At 42.1% G+C, this 18,801-nt stretch overlaps 1 long non-coding RNA gene across 4 annotated transcripts in view; it reads right to left on the reverse strand.

Annotated features, from left to right (window-relative positions):
• Nucleotides 1–200: 200 nt before the first annotated feature.
• Nucleotides 201–18,801, reverse strand: part of LOC107524142 (uncharacterized) — a 77,274-nt gene continuing 58,673 nt past the window's right edge. For 3 of the 4 annotated variants that reach the window (XR_015716025.1, XR_015716023.1, XR_015716022.1), the window contains one exon: nucleotides 201–276. This is a non-coding gene — a long non-coding RNA (uncharacterized LOC107524142). Of the gene's footprint in view, nucleotides 277–3,513; nucleotides 3,573–18,801 lie in introns of those variants that run through there. The other variant, XR_015716024.1, reaches the window with a different exon arrangement.

The following is an 18,801-nucleotide window of genomic DNA, read 5'->3' on the forward strand; positions in this document are numbered from 1 at the left end:
TTTCTTTTTTTTTTTTTGGTAGAGAGGGAGGAGTGGAAAGGGAGGAGATATTGTTTTGTTCTGAAAAGGTAACACCATTTATGTGTTGCAGGAGTCACCCCAGGCATTTCTTCTTCGTGCGTCTCCCTATCACATCACCACATGCAGACACACATGAAGCTTTAAGAGGGGGTGGGCAAGAAAATGGGGGAGCACCATACCTCAGCTGCCTGGCCCTCTCTCTTCTGCAGGAGCTGGCTATGGAGACTCAGGATTTTTTGCATCTCGCTGTTCCAGCTGTAAAGAGTTTACATAGGGAAGGAGCAAGGAAGGATCATGAATGTCAACCAATGAGCAATTAGCATGACAAGACTAAAGTATTGATCCACTAAAGCTCACTGCACTGCTGTAGCCCCAGAGGTAGAGCGGCTCCCCTGTCACTAACTCCGATAGTGCATTTCAGAAGCCTATAACGTAGGGCTGGCTACTTTTGTAGCCCCGACCTCTTCTCGGGGCAGAGGAGGGAGGTGCTCTCATGCTGCTCATCTGCAGCTCTCAGGGTGGGCCCCATCCCTAAGCAGAAAGCTGCAGAGAAGAGCACGAAGAATGGGAAGATTTTGGCTGTCCTACTTCATTCATTTTTAAAAATACAGCTCCCTCCCGATGGCACTAGGCAGTTCTATGTATTGATTGGGAAAGGGCTAGGGCGAAATCCTGGCCTGACAGCTGGGGCTGGAATTAGTATGGTTTACCATTCCGTATGGGCAGGGGCAAAATGCCTTCTGTCGTACCAACTTCTGACTGGCCAAATACATATTTCTGGGCACATTTTACTGATTTGCAACATTAAGGGGCAAAATGGGAAGGGAAAGGTGCTGTTTCACGAAAGAGGCACCCTTGCTTCCTAGTGTAAGGTGATGATACATCAAAAGAGAAAACAATGGAGCCCGCGCCTCACCCGACAGGGTGTTCAGACGACACTAGCCAGGTGAGGCGATACTCCCACAAGCTTCTCCATTCTCCACTGATTTCTTCCCTTGCTATGCTCAGCCATACGCAGACTAATCTTTCTTCTGCTTACTTCCTGATCCATTCCATGCCTCACAAATTTACTTCGTATGCTGCTTTTCCAATTTCTTCCCATACCCTTCCTTAAATATCCACTCTCAGTGCACCCCCTCCATGAAACTTCCAAGCAGTGGTGATCATTTATTCTTGTGTGAGCATTTTACTTATGTGCCCCAACTGCTCTCTCATGATGAGCAAAACAGATATGGTTTCTCTTCTCAAAGAGTTTACAGACTAACTGAATCAAGGAGCTACCCACTGACAACAAAACCATCCATCCACCGTCCATCTGTCCATGCATCCATTTGTTTAATTCAATCTGTGCTTACTGAGAACTTCCTATTGTCAGGAACTGTTCATTTATTTACTTATTTATTATCATTATTTTAATCCTCACTCAAGAATATTTTTTTCCATTGCTTTTCAGAGAGAGAGAGAGAGAGAGGGAGGGAGGGAGACAATGGATTGGTTGCCCCCCATATGCCCTGACCTGGGCTGGGGACAGAGGCTGCAAAAGAGGTGTGTGCCCTTGACTGGAATTGAACCCGCGGCCCTTAAAAGTCCTTGGGCAGACATTCTAACCACTGAGCCAAACCGGCAGGAACTGTTCTTCGGTAAAAATACAGTGGTGTGGCAGGGACTTGGGTGCTCGCCAACAACTGGCTTCTCCTCCTCTTCTTGGGCCCATAGTAATCTCTACTTCCCAGCTCTTTGTAACAGGGCTTGTGACTGAGTTCTGGCCAACGATATGTGGGTAGAAGTGACACATGCCTGGCCTGGACCATAAAAACCTCCCACACGACCCTTTGCTCTCTTTCCTTTTCACTTTGACCTTGACGGCGACATGCTGAAGACGCCGGTGCTGCAATCTGGGTGTCTGGGTTCAGGTGGAGAGAGCTGCCCGACTGCATGAGACTGAGGCATGAGCAGTAAAGTTTCATGGTGTTACATTACTGAGACTTTAGGACTTTTTTGTGTGTGAATGTGAATGTAGCAGTTAGTGTTACTAATAAAAACAGTGCCTAAGAATAGGTGTGGCACCTGCCTTCATAGAGCTTGCAGTCCAGAGGGGGAGAGATATATTTAAAAATACAGAAATAAGTGTAAAAACACAACTGTGTTAACTATAATAAAGGAGAACGTATCTGAGCTAATATACAAATATATGAGGAAACTGACCTAGACAACTGCCATTGTACAATTATGTTGAGATCTGAGTGGTGAGTGAACTGGGGGAACGTGAGGTGTTCCAGAAAGAGGGAACAGAATGTGCACAGTTGCTATGGTAAGAAGGAGTGAGGTATATTCTAGAAACTGAAAGAACCACTGAGTGAGTAGAACCTCAGTGTGAGTAAGTGAGAAGGGAGATGGTGCAACATAAGGATGGGGAACTAGGTAAGGCCTTGTTGGTTATGGATTTTAGTTTCCATCCTGAGACCATTGGGAAGCCACTCAAGTGTTTTAAGTAAAACTAATAAATCATGTTTACATGTTGACAAGTTCTCTCTGGCTACAGTATGAAGAATGAATTGACAGCTCCATTTCCAGCCATATGGTAGAGTAGATAACTCAAAAACCCTTCCACCAAAAATGCTAAGCTATTCTGATACGCATATATGAATATGCATATTCATGCACACTGACACAGACAATAGCGTGGCGAAGGCCTGGGGGTGGGGTGGGGGTGGGGTAGGAGGGGTCAATGGGAAAAAAAGGGGGATATCTGTAATACATTCAAAAATAAAGACAGATTTTTAGAAAGATGATGTCTAAAAAGTGATTCTGAATAAAACAGAATACACATTTTAAATAAACAGCTAAGCTTGCAAACAAAGAACTCCTCAAATGCCAGGGCCCACGAAAATTAGGAAGCTGGAACTGATATCCCCACACAAAAATGAGACCCTGAAAAGGATGGTGTAGGGGGAAAAAATCCATCTGCTGTCACAAGGATGCTTGTCTTTTCTTGACCAAGGGATAGGAAAAACGTCTCCCCTGAGAATCTGTGACTCTGCCTTACAGGTTTGGGGATTTATATTTACTACCTACCACGCTCAGAAACCTGTAAGCTGAAAAAGTGAAATCAAACTTGGTCTCGGGCTAGTAATATCCCTGTGGGATATGGCAGAAGCAAACCCAAAGATACTCCGGAGGGCCACAGCTTCAGGCAGCCCCCCCAGGATTCCTGGAGCAAAAGCCCTGTGGAAGATGGACTGTGGGTGAGAGTAGTCAGCAAAGAAAACTGCAGATTTAGACCTCCGAGACCTTCAGGTGATAGAACAATATGGTAGAGGCTGTAACACAAGTATACTTAAAGTGATTAAAGACATAAAAGAAGGCATCAAAATCAGAGGGACAAGAGGAATGCATCAGGACCAAGAATGCATCTCTCTTACTCAAGGTGCAAGACTCACAGTACATATCAGGATTTAGGAAGCAGCCACTGTTATCTCTTTCTTTTCTCTCCTCATGTTAAATATGTTATTTATATAGGACAGCGCTCTCACTTGCTTTGTTAGTGACATCTAAAATAAAAAAAAAAAAAAGGGCATAATGACTGCTCCAAAGCCGGGAAGTATTTTCCATATTTAAAACTGATGGTCAGCTCATAAGACATTCTCTGTTTTGATTGTCGAACTGTCTCATAAAGGAAAATACCATCTCAGTGTGACTTCTTTGCTTCTTTGCACTGTTCAGCTCAGGGCTCTCTTTCCAGCTGGGCACAAATTGAGGACACTGGCCTTTTCAATGGTGGACAAAGAGCCATAATAAGAAGGGGGTGGCAAGCATCAAAGGAAAGCTCAAAATAAGGAAGGCTCATTATTTCATCAGAAACTTTTTTTCTTGCTACTGTTTCAAAAATTATTCCTATGCCTCACAAAAGAACTAGGAATAAGTAATACAGTAACATCAAGAGATTACCCAGTCAGCCTGAGCTGGACGAACCACTGCTGCTTCACAAATCCCAGACATTTCTTTATGGACCCAGGCTTGAGTTACAGTTAACGGTGTTTGGTTGTGGAGAGACTTGGATGGAACTAAGTGATTCCAAGCGGATGGAATCAGGTCAGTTCCACTCACCTCCCTGTCTTGTGAGACACTCATCATCATCACTATCATTACGCTTTATTGAAGTTCAGCTAGTTGCCAGACCATGTGTTATTTCATTTTATCATCAGAAAACCTCTGCGGAGTGGGCATTAATATCCCCATTTCTCAGATGACAGATACAGAAAAATGAAATGATTCAAGTTCTCTCATCTTACATTAGAACCAGGGGCAGGATAAATGCCCTTAGCCTTCCTCAGCAGGTTTAGACAGTGGCAAAACCATTCATAGCCCTAAGAAGAGCAGGGTCCAATAGAGAATTTCTCTGTGTTCCTCCAAAGGAGGTTGTGTTCTGAGCAGCCAAAATGAGACAACAAAATGAGATATTTGGACAATAATGATTTATAACATTTGATGTACTTGTGGGGCTGCTTTTTTTTTTTCTTTAATCCTCACTGGAGAAGTGAGGATATTTTTTCCATTGACCCCTAGAGAGAGTGGATGGGTGGGGGAAGGGGGAGAGAGGAGAGAGAGAGAGAACCATGGATGTGAGAGAGACACGTTAGCTGGTTGGCTGCATCCCACATGTGCTCCAACGGGAGACAGGGACCGAACCTACAACCCAGGGAAGTGCCCTTGACTGGGAATCGAACCTGTGACTCTCTGGTGCACACACAGGCCGATGCTCTAACCCCTGAGCCATGCTGGCCAGGGTGATTGGGGGGCTGCTTCAATCAGGACTGTTTATAATGAAAAGAGCCAGGTGATCTGAGCCACTTCCTTTCTCCCTTACCCCAACATCCCTCCTCTCCACAAGGCCCGCTAGTTGTCCTTTCAGATGTGTGCCAGTCTGTCCACACCAGTTCCCCAAGACCATCCTGGTCTAAGCCATCATCATATTACCCCCCCAGAAACCTCCTAATGAGGCTGCCTGACTCCACTCTTACACTTAGGGAACAGTTCTCCCAATAGCAGCCAGGGAAATCTTTCACAAATTATATCAGATGATGCAACCCCTTCTCTTAAAGCCCTCCAAAGGCTTCCCATTGCACGTTAACAAAGCCCTCACCTATCTGCCGCAGTCTGCCACACCCTACAGGATCTGGCCTTGCACACTTCTTGCTTTGCCTCTCTCTGCCAGCGTCATTGGGTCACCTTTCTGATCCAGAAACATGCCCACTGCAACTGGGGGCAGGGCACTCAGTGCTCTCCTTTGCCTGGACTGCTCTGTTCCCCGATCTCTACATGGCTGCCCTTGCTGTCCTTAAGGTGTTAGTACAAATATCACCTTCTTGTAGACCACCCGCCTCAGAGGCCACTCCCCATCACCCTACCTGTTTTGTTATCTTGGGTTTTATTGTGTGCATGTTTTTTTTTTAACTCATCTGAGGATATTTTTTCCATTGCTTTTCAGAGAGAGTGGGAGAGAGAGAGAGAGAGACACTGATGTGAGAGAGACACATCGACTGGTTGCCTCCTGCACACACCCCAAACGAGGCTGGGGATCGAGCCTCCAACAGAGGTACATGCCCTTGGCTGGAATCGAATCCGGGGGCCCTTCAGTCTGAGGGCTGATGCTCTAACCACTGAGCAAAACCAGCTAGGGCTGTTATCTTGTTTTTGAACATCAAATCTCAATTACCAAGCACAGTGCCTGGCACATGAATATTCAATACTTTTTACAAGAATGAAAAGCTGAGTTCCATATCTTCATTTACACCCATTTACCTTCTAAGAGAGAGGAAATGAGATACTCTATCACTAAGAAAAGCTATAACTAATAAGTCAGCCTTGGAAAGAAAGTCTTTTGCTAATTTTCTCAAGGTAGGCAATTTATGTAGGGAAATCAGAAGTAATTTTTTTAATTAGTAGTATTGCTATGGGTGAAATTAGGCTGATAAAAATGAAAGTCAAGGCTAGTGACTATTTGTGCTTACTATTTACAAAGTTGCAGTGATAATAATTAAGTGTACATTGATATAGTATTTTCTAGTATAAATAGCACTTTTGCATACATTAACTCATCTTTTTTATAACAACTTTATGAAGGAGACAGGTATTACTCTCTGCATTTTACAGATAAGAATATTGCTAAAGGCATTATAGATACTGCGTATCAGGTCACAACATGGTCTGGTAAACCTGAAAACCCAAAGATCCACCTTAGAGGATATTTTAATTCACAATAACTTGGAAAAGGGACAGATGGGATACACAGAGGAAAAACTTATGTTTAGAGTGTATATTAAGTTCCAGTAGGGCACTGTGTTAGTTTCCCAGGGCTGTTACAACAGGTTGCTACCAACTGGGTAGCTTCTAACAACGGAAATCTATTTTTCTCACAATTCAGGAGGCTTGAAGGCCACGCTCTCTCTGAAGACTCTAGGGGAGGATCCTTCCTTGCCTCCTCCCTGCTTTTGGTGGCTCCTGGCAATGCTTCCCATTCCTTACTTTGTAGCAACATCATTCCAATATCTGCCTCTGTCTTCACATGACCTTCCTCCCTTTCTTATGAGAACATCAGTCATCGGATTTAGGGCCCAGGCCAATCCAGTATGGCCTCTTCTCAACTAATTACATCTGAAAAAAATCCCATTTCCAAATAAGGTCACATCTTGAGATTCTGGGTGGACATGCGTTTTGGGGGCACACTATTTCAACTCGCTTTAGATAGGTTGTATCAAGCCATAAATGCCCCTGCTTCCTGTTCACCCTCAGTTTCTGTATGTTTTTTTTAATAGTGGGTACCCCTGTATTTGCTCCTTGCATTTTGTTCTCTCCCCTGCCTATGAATCATACCCACTGGCTTTACTCCTGTTTCTTCCCCCACCAGGAATATTTCTTTAACATTCTATGTGGATACATCACACGGACAGGTGCACAGTATGAATCTGTGCCATGGAGAGTACAACTTGTTTTTTATTTGAACCTTTTCTAGGGCATAGTTCCTAACGATGTTCCCAAAGTCAGATAATTAGTAGATCTGGGCTAGAAGGATAATGGCTGTTAGGTCAGCGATTCCAGACTGTAGTAAATGAAGGCTGGAGGAACGGTTCGTCAATGGCTATAACAAATCATGGGCGCCTGTTAATAGTTGTATAACTAGGATGGTTTCAATACAGGATTTGAGGTTTACAGTCTTTATGGTGTTCTTTCTCATACTAAAGGGAAGCATGTAAGAGACAATTACTTATTTTCGAATCTGTTAGTACTGGCCCATTTTTAGCCCATAGGCTCTATTTCAAGTGAATGTTTTCACAGGGTCTACCACCACTGTCTTTATATAGCAGCAGCACATGCTCATAGATATGGTATTTAAAGAGCCTTCCTGTCATGTGTTTCATTTTCCTGCCCTGGCTATAGAGGAAGACTCACACCTACAAAGGACCATTTGTGGTTTCTTTGCCTGTCGCCTGAAACAGTTCATTGTCTCACTGAATATATATGGCTATAACCAGTTCCCACTGATAGCAAGAACCGTTATTGTTGAAGTTTTTCTCCCCCCCCCCCCCGCCCACCTACTAAAGGAAGCTTCTGGATCCATTTCTTCTTGAAGGGAAAGTTAGAAAGAAAACATTATGAAATTATGCCTTGTACATAGTGGGAATTCAATCAATACTGATTTCATTTAGAAATTCAAAGCAATCTTTTGATTCAAGTTGAACTGAAGGAATAAACATAAATGACATTTTCTCAGTGAGGAAAAAATGGTATTGGGACAACACCCAACAAATGTATCAAAATAAATTCTAGATAAATTAAAAATGTACAAATAAAACCACAAAATTACTCGATTGAATGAGAAATTAAAAAATAATATTTGAGTGAGAGAAGTCCTTTCTAAATATGTCCCAAAACTCAGAAGTCAGAATATAAGAATTCATAGCTTCATCACAATAAAAATAAAACAATTTTTTTTGTCTGGCAAAAATCATAATCAAAATAAAAAGTGAGATAGACTGGGAGATTTTAAAATTCATATAGCAAACAAATTGCTGATTTTTATAATATATAAAAGGGCCTGTAAATCAATGTATAAAATTCAATGACATAATGGAAAACAGGCAAATAGTTTCTAGGAAAAAAAATAAAATGACTTTTATACATATAAAAACACAACCTCACTCAAAGTAAGAGAAATGCAAATTAAATCCTCACCGAGATACCATTTGTACTTAATATATTGGCAAAACTCCAAAATTATTGATAATACAATGTACTGGTGAAAATGTGGCAAAACAAGATTTTTTTATGTGTTGACGGTAGGGGTGGAAATTGGCACAATCTCTATGGAATACAATTTTCCAAGATCCACTAAAATGACATGCACATACTCTTTGACCTAGCAAATCTACTTCTATGAGTTTATCCCACAGCTATAACTGCACACATGTGAAATGGCACATGTAAAAGGGTACGCACTGCAGCCTTGTAATAGCAAAAGGTTAGAAACTACCTAAATATCTATCAGTAGGAGGATGGCTAAATAAATAATAGTTTACCCAACAATGGGATATCATGAAGCTGTAGAAAAGACTGAGGACTCTTCTACATAGAAATTCCTTCTCTGTAACCATTGTAGGAAAATGAAATAGATGGCAGGCGAGGTCCAGAAAGACCATTAATATATTGTAAAAAAAAAAAAAGTGCTGAGCAAGGTGTATATAGTGTGCTATTTGTGCAAAAATGGGGAGGGGAGTGTTTGCCTAGATGTATTTGCTTGTACATGCATAAAATATCTCTAAGAGGAAATACAAAAATTAGATAACATGGACTGCCACTGGGCAAGGGTACTAGGTAGGTCTGAGACACACAGAGAGAATTTTCACTGCGTACCTTTTGTACTTTCCGAATTCTAAGGATGTATTCCCTATTTAATAAGTTAATTAATAAATTAAAAATACATAGACAAATTCATAACCACACACACAGATCAAACTTCCTTTGCTATCAGACCTCAGACCAGGATAAGAAAATATCAGAAAGATAAGTAAATCTCCAGCATGTTAGGTTCTTGGCATCATTTTAGGCTACTGGGCCTTGGGAATTAATGTCACACATTATAATTAGGGTAAGTGGAACTCATCAGCCAAACATGTCCATCTCCTGCACTCCTAGCACTTACCATGCACATTTGCTGAATGAAAAAATGAAAAATAATGAATAAACTACAGCCCAGCTGGCATGGCTCAGTGGTTGAGCACTCACCTATGATCCAGGAGATCGAGGTTTGATTCCCAGTCAGGGCACATGCCCGGGTTGTGGGCTCAACCCCCAGTAGGGGGCGCGCAGGAGGCAGCCGATCAATGGCTCTCATCATTGATGTTTCTATCTCTCTCTCTGTTCTTCTCTCTGAAATCAATAAAAATATATATATAAACTACAGGTTAACTGCTAATGGCCTTTGTGGATAATCCCAACCATTAATAAAGTAAAAATAAACATAGTTGTTATACCTAGTAAGTCTGGAGGCTTGACCTCCACTACCCAGCTGTGAGCTTGGTCAAGTCACTTACACTGGGAGAGCTGGCTGCCACCTTAGCAAATAGGGAGTGTGGACCAAATCATTTCTTGTGTGCTTTCCAGTTGCATGTCATCTTGAAATACCCTAATTACAGTATTCTTTACCAGCGTGTACGACCAACCTGAAGGAAATGTTTCACTATTATTCAGGGCACTAACACTTGGATATATAATGCTATTTTGGAACTTGGCAAATAATTAACCTACAACTGTGCTAATACATTTCTCAAACATAAAATTCTGTTTACTTTAACAGATTCATCTTTAGTACCTTTAAGTATTGGAAACATTGGTACTTCAGCCTCTAATAAACTGTTGGGAAAACTGCTGTAGTTACAAAGGCCAATAAATTTTCTGACCCTTTAAAGAGAGCTGATAACAATTTGTGCCAATCTAGATTATATAATCTCTTCCAAATTTTCATTCATCTCTACCATGTATACCAATGGCCACTTCAACCAGCCTACCTCTAACATTTTGCAGAACCTGGGGTGAGAGCTTAAAGGAAGATCTACATACTATACGTCTAAATATTTAAAAGTTACATATCAAATAGTTGCATAAAACATGTTCTAGCTTCCTATTTTGACAAATACATATTTTGATAAAGCACTGGGAGGAGGTTTCTAGTTAGGAGTCCTTGGACTTTAGACCATGGCTGTGAGGGGAGTTAGCTCACAGACCCCAGGCTCCAATCCATCTCTTTTCACCCTGGCTTTGCCTCTCACTATGAATAGTTTTATGCACACATATGTGAGCATTATGCTTTCATATCCAACATTCATTCCCCATTTCCACAAACAGTCATCCTTTGTCTACCCCTTGGGTCTGTTGATATAGAACAGAAGGATGGCCCTAGGGAAATCCTGTACAGGTTTTGGAAGCCCATTTGAAATTCTAGAGTGCTGGGGAGTAGGGTGTGGTCCAGAGGGGGGGAGGGCTGGTAAGTGATGAGTGAATACCCTTCCTTAATCCAATGGACTCCTTAAGTAATGGGAAGGGATGAGATGCAGCCACAGTGGGGTCAGAGCAGGGCCCTCTAACATGTTCTAGATCCCTCTTGCTGAACCTCAGCAATGAGTTCTTTAAACTATGTGAGCCTCAGTTTCCTGACCTGTATAATGGGTCAAGAAGATGCTGCTACTGTTGTTACACATAGTTGTTGAAAGGTATAAATAAATTTAACAACGTATGTGAGAGTTCTTTGTAAAGGTACCATAAACTAGTAATGTACTGTTATTAAGCCATTTTTGCTTTGTTTTCCATTGTACCGTGTACTAAAGCAAAGAGCAAAGCAGCTGCCTGCTGTGCACATGCTCTCATGCTTTCATTAACATATGACCAAAAAAGCAAATATGGAGAACTGGTGACAAAGGAGGCAAAGGTTATTTAATATCTTTTAGATTTTATTTTTCCTAAACCTGCTGCCTGATTCCTCCAGGTCCAGGCTGATTTCTTTAAGACCCTGAGTTTGTGTACATGTGCTAATTTGCATGGCTGATCTAGGCCTCCAGATTGATGCTGGGTAAGGGACATTACTCTTTAGCAGCTGCGAGGCAGGGTCACTCCTGCATTAAGCAGGAAGCAGACTGATATCTCACCAGCTCAGCTAGCAGAGTATAAGCAGTGTACCTCTGTGGCAAAAGCAGGCGACTGAATGAGCAGGGTGTGCCGGGGAATGAATTACACTGTGAGCTTCTGCATCCATAAAAATGAGGCCGCTCTGGGGTCAGGCGGGTGGGCCATGTGTCATGGAGGCAGGTTAAACTGATTCGACCCTCCAGCTTGCTGATTTGAAGCTGACAAAAGGGGCTGTGCCTTGGCTCAGGGCTCAGAATGATCTTACTATTGTCTCTGGCCATTTTGAACCAGGAAATCTCTGGATTTTTCTCTCTTAGGATTGTATTTTCTTTCTTCTTCTTTTTAAAAATACCATTCCATCCCCATCTGCACAGAAATTCAAATCAGTTTCATTCTCAGGGTAGGGATTTTGGTATGTTTGGGGCAAAAGCCCTGTATCTTTATCGCCTTTTAGCATCTTGCTAAATAGAACAAATTGTGCTATTTCTGTGTTGTGTGGTTTTTTTTTTCTTTTCAAAAGCAATTACTTTCCTGTCATTTCTAGACATTCAGGCAGAAGAGTTGGCCTTGATTACCCATCCTTTCCTCCCCTCCCCCTTTCAAGTCCTTCGGCTCCTGCACTGCTAGGGAAAAATTCAATTAAATGGAGTGTCAGTGGAGCTACAATGGTTTCAGGTCAGAGACGTCAGTAAAAAGCTGTGGAGCTGCGCTGCCCCTGTGTATGTAAATGTGTATATTTATACCAGGGATGTCAACTTTCAGGACTCTCCTCCTCTGCTCTTCCCTGATCAAAGATGATTGCTGTGGCAACTACTGCAGAGGAAAAGAAAATCAGGGCCTCCCCTTCATCCGTGTGCTGTCGGAGTTTAATTGCTTGGAATAATGGGACAGGAGTCTATTTCCCTTGCACACAGCCACAGTCAGGCACACACAGACTTTCAAGCGTGGCCGTGCTGGGGCACAAACACACAAGATGGCAATGCAGGAAAAAATCCACGTGCCCCTCAGTCCTGAGGCACGTACATGTGCACAGAGCTGCCTGCGACACAAAGCAAAACACTGCACTCTGGCTACTTCAGTAAAAGCAATGCATAGTATCTGGCTCACATTAAAAACTATGATTTTATCTTCCTTTGTAAAAGGCTGAACAATTTTAATTCTTTACCTAGCTAAAAAGAGAACAGAAGAGGATACAGGGGGAAGTCACAACAACAAAATACAAAAATATTTCAAATGGCTTTTGTTGTTTAATTCTTCTGTACACATGGTCTCTGAAGTCCTAGGTCTTGGCACAAACACTTCATATGTTAATACCCCTCTCAGACCCTTTCTTGCTTTGTACAGGCAGTTACAAGGTCAGGTTGAGTATTCTACGCTATTCACTGTGTTCTAGGCTGTTTTTGTTCGCACATAGCATGAAGAGGGATTCTAACTTGCATCGACAAATACAAGGAGCGACATTCACAGGCAGAGAATCCGAGCTCTCTTTCTAATTAGCTCTGCTGAGTCCAGGCACAGGGACTGCGTGCAGTTTCAGGCAGGGGGGAGTCCCCGGTCATGGGTAGAACACAGGCTCTCAAGTACCCACATGGCAGATTTAGGTTTTCCTTTCAGGCTCCCGAGGGCTGTCAGATTTTAAATATTATTATTTGGCCTAATTGGTTCCTCCTTTGATGGCAACAGAATAAAGACGGCGTGGGGGAAGGGGAGAGGGGAGAAATACCCTCACAAACCCTGTTGTCAACACAAAGACACTTGGCTTTGTCTTATCACCATTAGAAGCTTTCCTTTTTCTTTTTTGTGAATTAAATAGTTAGGGCTGTGTGAGTGAAGCACATGCCCATCCTTTCTAGGACAGTTAAGAATAAACACAGCTTTTTCAGAGAAAGAAATTTAGATTTTATTTTTCTACTGTTGTGACTGTTGAAATTAAAATTTTTTTCTTTCTGAAAATTTCAGAAAACAATGGTGGTAGGTAACCAAATGCAAACCAAGGACGACCCCAAAGCACCGTATTTTAGCTATCTGGAGATAAATACGGCTATGCGGAAGGGCCCCACAGTATGCCAGATGTTACAACGGAACCTCTGATTAAGACTCGCTTTTGTTTTGCTTGTTCTATTCCTAAGTGGACTCTGAGCCTGGATTCTGCATTTCTGACTCCCTTCTCTAGAGGCCTACAGGTCCTCTTTGCAAACATGTTTTACTCCAGCTGCGCCCTCCCAGCTGCATGAATGCTGATCAGTTCAGACTCTAACCTGCCCTGACTGTTCATTCTAATATGAGGAGGCAAAAAGGTAAACAGATAATTACAACACAGGAGAAAGGCCAGGATCAAGGTGATGAGAGAGTACCCAGTGGAGGCACACAACCTATTTGGAGGGGAGAAAATGACATAGGATCTTGTTCTGTGGGAGGTGATTCCTAGGCCAGAACTAGCCAGCAGGTGACCAGGTACAACCCCCGAAGCAGCCAAAGTCACCTTGCTTTGAAATTGAATTTTCAGGTGACTTGATCCCGCTAATCCTCATTTGATGGGAAGCCCAATGCCCTCCTCCAGATTTTAGCAAATTCCTGGGTGGGAGTGGCCTGATGTCCAGCTCCTACCGTATACTGGACGTGAGTGGCACTGAACTTCCTTTGGCCTGTCCCTTCCTGCTGGTCTGTACCAATCCAATTGTAGCACTTGATACTACACAAGTACTTGGCACTTGGTTTGTATGAACTACTCCCACAGGGTGTTGGTATGAACACCTTGAATTCTGGGGGAATAGGGATTTCTCCTCACCGTATTCTTGGCCCTTTCTCGGTTTTCTGTGACTTCCTGCCTTCCCTTTTTGCAGCCCCTTCCCTCAGACTCCTCCCCCAGCAAACAGGGTTTTCCACCTGCTCCACTGCTCCAGCCCGCCTCCACACCCACTGTGCAAACCCACTACACTCAGTTCCTTTCTCTGTGCCTCTCTCAGTAACGGTTTTTAAATTTCAGTATTTCCCTTCTTCCTCCTCTGCTCGTCTCTGCAGACGTATCTTTTCTCATGCTGAGGACTATGGGATCTTTCCTCATCACCTGCCAACGAGGTAGGGTCATTCCATAAATAGTTAGCATACACCACTGTGTGCCTCGCTCCGTTTCAGAGGCATTGGGGACACAGCAGGAAACAAAGAGATCCCTTGCCCCCACAGGGTCAGCATTGTTTCTAATACTATTTCCTCCTATTTTTCCAGGAAGTAAAGCGTATTTAATAAATGCCTGCTGAATCAGAGTTCTCACTCAGCTTTCTTCCGCAGCCGTATCCCTCAGTCTCCAGTTCATCAACCCCACGCTCCTGATTAGTGTCCATTCCCCCAAAGCCATCAGTCCATTCCTGCGCTAGAATTCGAGAGGGCTATTTTTAAAGCTAACATTTATTGTGCTCTTTTCAAAGTGCTTTATGTTCATTCTTTTGTTTAATCCTCACAAACATCCAATTAATAATAATATTGTTTTTGTTTTACAAATTAATCAACAGGAGCTTAAAGCACTTACATTTTCTTGCCCAATAGCTGGTCTCTACCTATTGAAATCCTACCCTCCCTTTAAATCCAATCCTGAATCTGGTGATCTCTCCCGCCTTTGAAATTCCACATTGCTGTGTCAGCTCTGACTAACCCAATTTACTATCTATAGTAAATACATTTTTCTGATTGTTAGATTAAAAGCTCCTTAAGGGTTCACCTTAGGATCCATTCTGTTGCTTGCAAAATAGAGCATCAGTAAACATCTTTGAATTAATTTAAATTTAATAATCAGAGCAAATGGCTTACCTCAAAGAGGAGTTGAAGGGTACTTAAATTATCTGTATCTACTAGGAAGATCACAATAGTGTCCTGGATAAAGCCAGAATTTTGAAATAATTTTGAAAATTATAAAATAACTGTATGGTGTGAAGCAACATGGCCCTGGGCTATTTGAGGGTGATCTGCACTAATGTAGAAATAAAATAATATTGCAGAAGTTAAAAAACTAAAAACAGGAAGTAGCTAATTTCAGAATCACTAAACAATGAGAAGGCTTACAGTTGCTACTGTAAACAACCTAATTATGCATTCAGTACAGATAAATTTTTATGCAACTGCCTAAGTCAGAGTAGATGTGTAGCTAGAAAAAAAAAAAGACCCTGTTCCAAGTGCTCAAGGTCTATAGTTAGTGGAGCCAAAGGCAGTGGTTGTCTGTACATGCGACCAATTTTCTTCTTTTTGTCCCATAACAGTGAAGCTGTAACAACAGGTTTTGTCAAGGAAGAGCCACCAAGATCTCCCATAGAATTCCACTAAAGGTAAGGACTAGAGGGAATGACAGGAGTCTGGTCTGTTTCTTATGGTAAAGCAAAGCCTCTCTTTTTCTCCTTCATACCATATAATCAGTATTTATTTTATATTTCTACAGATAGATAGGTATGTAGAAAGTAGAAATAGATGAATACCAATGCTTAATATAGGTGAAGAGATGAGAAAATAAAAATAAAACAGGAAGAGACAGAGTTAACTACTGGAATAGAAGTGTGCTAAGAGAAAGTGGTAGAATATGGACAGAGGCCTTAATAGAGAGAATATAGTTCATTTTTACTGAGCCCATTACTCATTTCAAAAAAACAACTTTGCCTCATTGATTTTCACTGGTCATTGGGTCACCTATTTGCTGGCTGGTGCTCTGACTCCTATTTTTTTTTAAATTCTTTATTCAGCTGTTTCGAACCTCTGTAATTTTGTGTTATGCGCTGCACTAATCAAATGCCAGATCAAGCAATGTTTTCATTACGAAAATGTGGTTAAAACAGTCTCGAAAAGGTTATAATTTGTATATAGTCAAGAAAAAAACTTTTATGCAACATTTCTCAACCATAAAGATGATGACCACTATGAGGGGTGTACTCAAGGCTTTCTAGCCACAGTTTTTGGGTTACTCAGACCTCAGTGTGCTGGACAGTCCCCACTTGCCCCTCCAGACCTACTATGCATTCTTCTCTGCTGTGCTCTATGCCGAAGAGACCGACCTCTACGCACTGTATCAGCTCTCCCTTTACCTCTGGCTCCTAGTCGGCTGAGCTAAAGGGAATCAGTGGGAGGGTGAAGATCTGTTCCCTTTCTGTAGGTCATTTGAGGGCAGGTGTGTTCTTTGATTGGAAGTCACAACTCCTCCCAAGATGTCCTCTATACAACTCTTCCTTCTCACCTACAAGCCTAGGGGTGCTGACAGCTCCCCTGTTCTGTTACTACCTCCAGGACACTGCACGATCCCTTGCTATTACCTGCACCCCTGCCTAAACCTTTACAACTGGTTGCTTTCGTATACCCTCTTTGAATCCTTACTATGAGTATGACAACTGTTTTTTGCTGGGACCCTGACGGAAACACTCAGGTACTTACATAAACTGAATTCTTACTACTTTCTACCTGGTCCTCTGTTTCAATCAGAACAGCATGATTTGTTGGATACCTAACCCAACTATATTACTGTTTCTTTCTAGAAAGCCTTCAGATTTCTCTCTTCCAGTCCACGTTTATCAATATCTTATGACCCAACTCAAAGTCACTCCCTTCTCATTACCTAATTCCAAAGCAAAATGACCATGTCTGTTCATATACTACTTAAAACACTGGAGTCTAGACTGGCCGAGTGTGGCTCAGCGGTTGAGCATCAACCTAGGATCCAGGAGATCTCGGTTCGATTCCTGGTAAGGGCACAGGCCCGGGTTGTGGGCTTGATCCCCAGTCAGGGGCGTGCGGGAGGCAGCCAGTCAATGACTCTCTCATCATTGATGTGTGTGTCTCTTTCTCCCTTTCCTGTCCTCTCTCTGAAATCAATAAAGATATATTTAAAAAACAAAAACAAAAAGACCCCATTGGAGTCTATCATTACTAGACATCTATATCTTTAGTTGTTTTATGCATGGATGAGTGCTTGCATTTTCTCTCTCTCCAATGAGACGATAAGGTCCAAAGACTCCATCTCTCACTCTTAGATTTATTAAATAATTCAATAAAGAGTTTTTGTATCAACTATGCACCACACACTGTTCTTGGTCTCAGGGATAAAGCAGTGAATACAATAGACAAATTTCCCTTCCCTCTTGAGCTTACGCTCTAGAGGAGGTAACAAATGATGTACAGATAAGTAACAAGAGATTTTAGTATATTAGATAATAAGGGGCTAAGGAGAAAAAAAAATAGTAAGTCAGAGAACACAGAAAACTTGGGTGGGGTAGTGTTGAAGTTTTAGGTGGTCAGGGAAGATACCCCTGAGATTATGGCTAAAGAGAGGACAACCATGAAGACAGTCAGAGGGTGAGCCATGGAGATATTCCATGCACAGGAAACAGCAAATGCAAAGGTTCTGTGGCAGGAACGTTCTGTTCCATGATCAGAAGGAGGTCTGAGTGAAGAGCTGATGAGGCCGGTTAGGCACTAGGTCCTAGTGGTATTCATATGATAGTTGTTCAACAAATTCAAACCATCTGAAAGGATGGTCAGGATGAGGAAAGCCAAGGTGATAAAAAAGAAAAGAAAAACATCCCAGAAGGTATCATAGGGATAGAGATCTCTTTTATTTCTCCTTTAAAGCTTCATTTACTTCAAGCACTTGTTCCTGCTGCTGTCACCTCTCTTACCAGTGTTAGAAGTGAAACCACACCAGAGTATAGATTATCAGTAGCACTCCCTGTGGTATATTTTTAAAAATAACAGTTTCAATCACAATAGAATACTCAGAAGAAAAATACCAACCCAATAGAAAAACAGGTAAAGTGCATGACCAGAAAAATTGTTCTTTTCACAGAAAAAAAATCTTGGCTGAAAGAATACCAAATATAAAGCCCAAAGATTGAAGTGTGCTTGGCATATTTAAGGAAGAGCAGGGAGGCTGGTGTAGCGGAAATGCAGTGAGTAAGAGGAGCCACAGAAAAGAGTTCAGAGAGGTAAGCCAGGGGCTATATCATGTTGGGCCATGGAGAGCCATGCAGGTCATGTAAGGACTTATATTTTATGCCAAGAATGATGAGGAATCATCGAAGGATTTTGAGCTGATAATGACATCTGATTCTCCTTATCAAAGGCCAACTCTGGCTACTGTGTGGGGAAAAAAGCGTAGGGGAGGCAAAGTGGGAACAGAGATGCCTGTTAGGAGGGTATTACAGTATCAGGCGAAAATGATGGTGGCCTGAACTAGTGGAGGTGGTAGGAAGAGTCAGAATCAGGATACATTTTGTTGGTGAATTAAAATGATAAATTAGAAGTAGGTGTGAAAGAAAGAGAGGAGTCAAGGCTGACTCTAAGCTTTTTGGCCCCAGCCATGGGGTGATGCCATTTACTAAGGTAGGAAGTACTTATTACACTTATAATTTGACATCAGCATGTGTGATTCTTTGAGTCAGTGATACAACTAGGGGTAATTTTGCCTCCCCTCCCCCCAGGGACTTTTAGCAATGTCAAACATTTTTGGTTGTCTGCTCAGGCTGCTAAAACAACAAAGTGCCATAGCCTGGGTAGCTTAAACAACATACATTTATTTCTCACAGAAGGCTGGGAAGTCCAAGATCAAGGTGCTAGCAGATTTGGTGTCTGGTG

This window comes from Miniopterus natalensis, chromosome 18 (genome assembly GCF_054644295.1).
Source record: "Miniopterus natalensis isolate mMinNat1 chromosome 18, mMinNat1.hap1, whole genome shotgun sequence".
Classification (NCBI taxonomy): Eukaryota; Metazoa; Chordata; class Mammalia; order Chiroptera; family Miniopteridae; genus Miniopterus; species Miniopterus natalensis.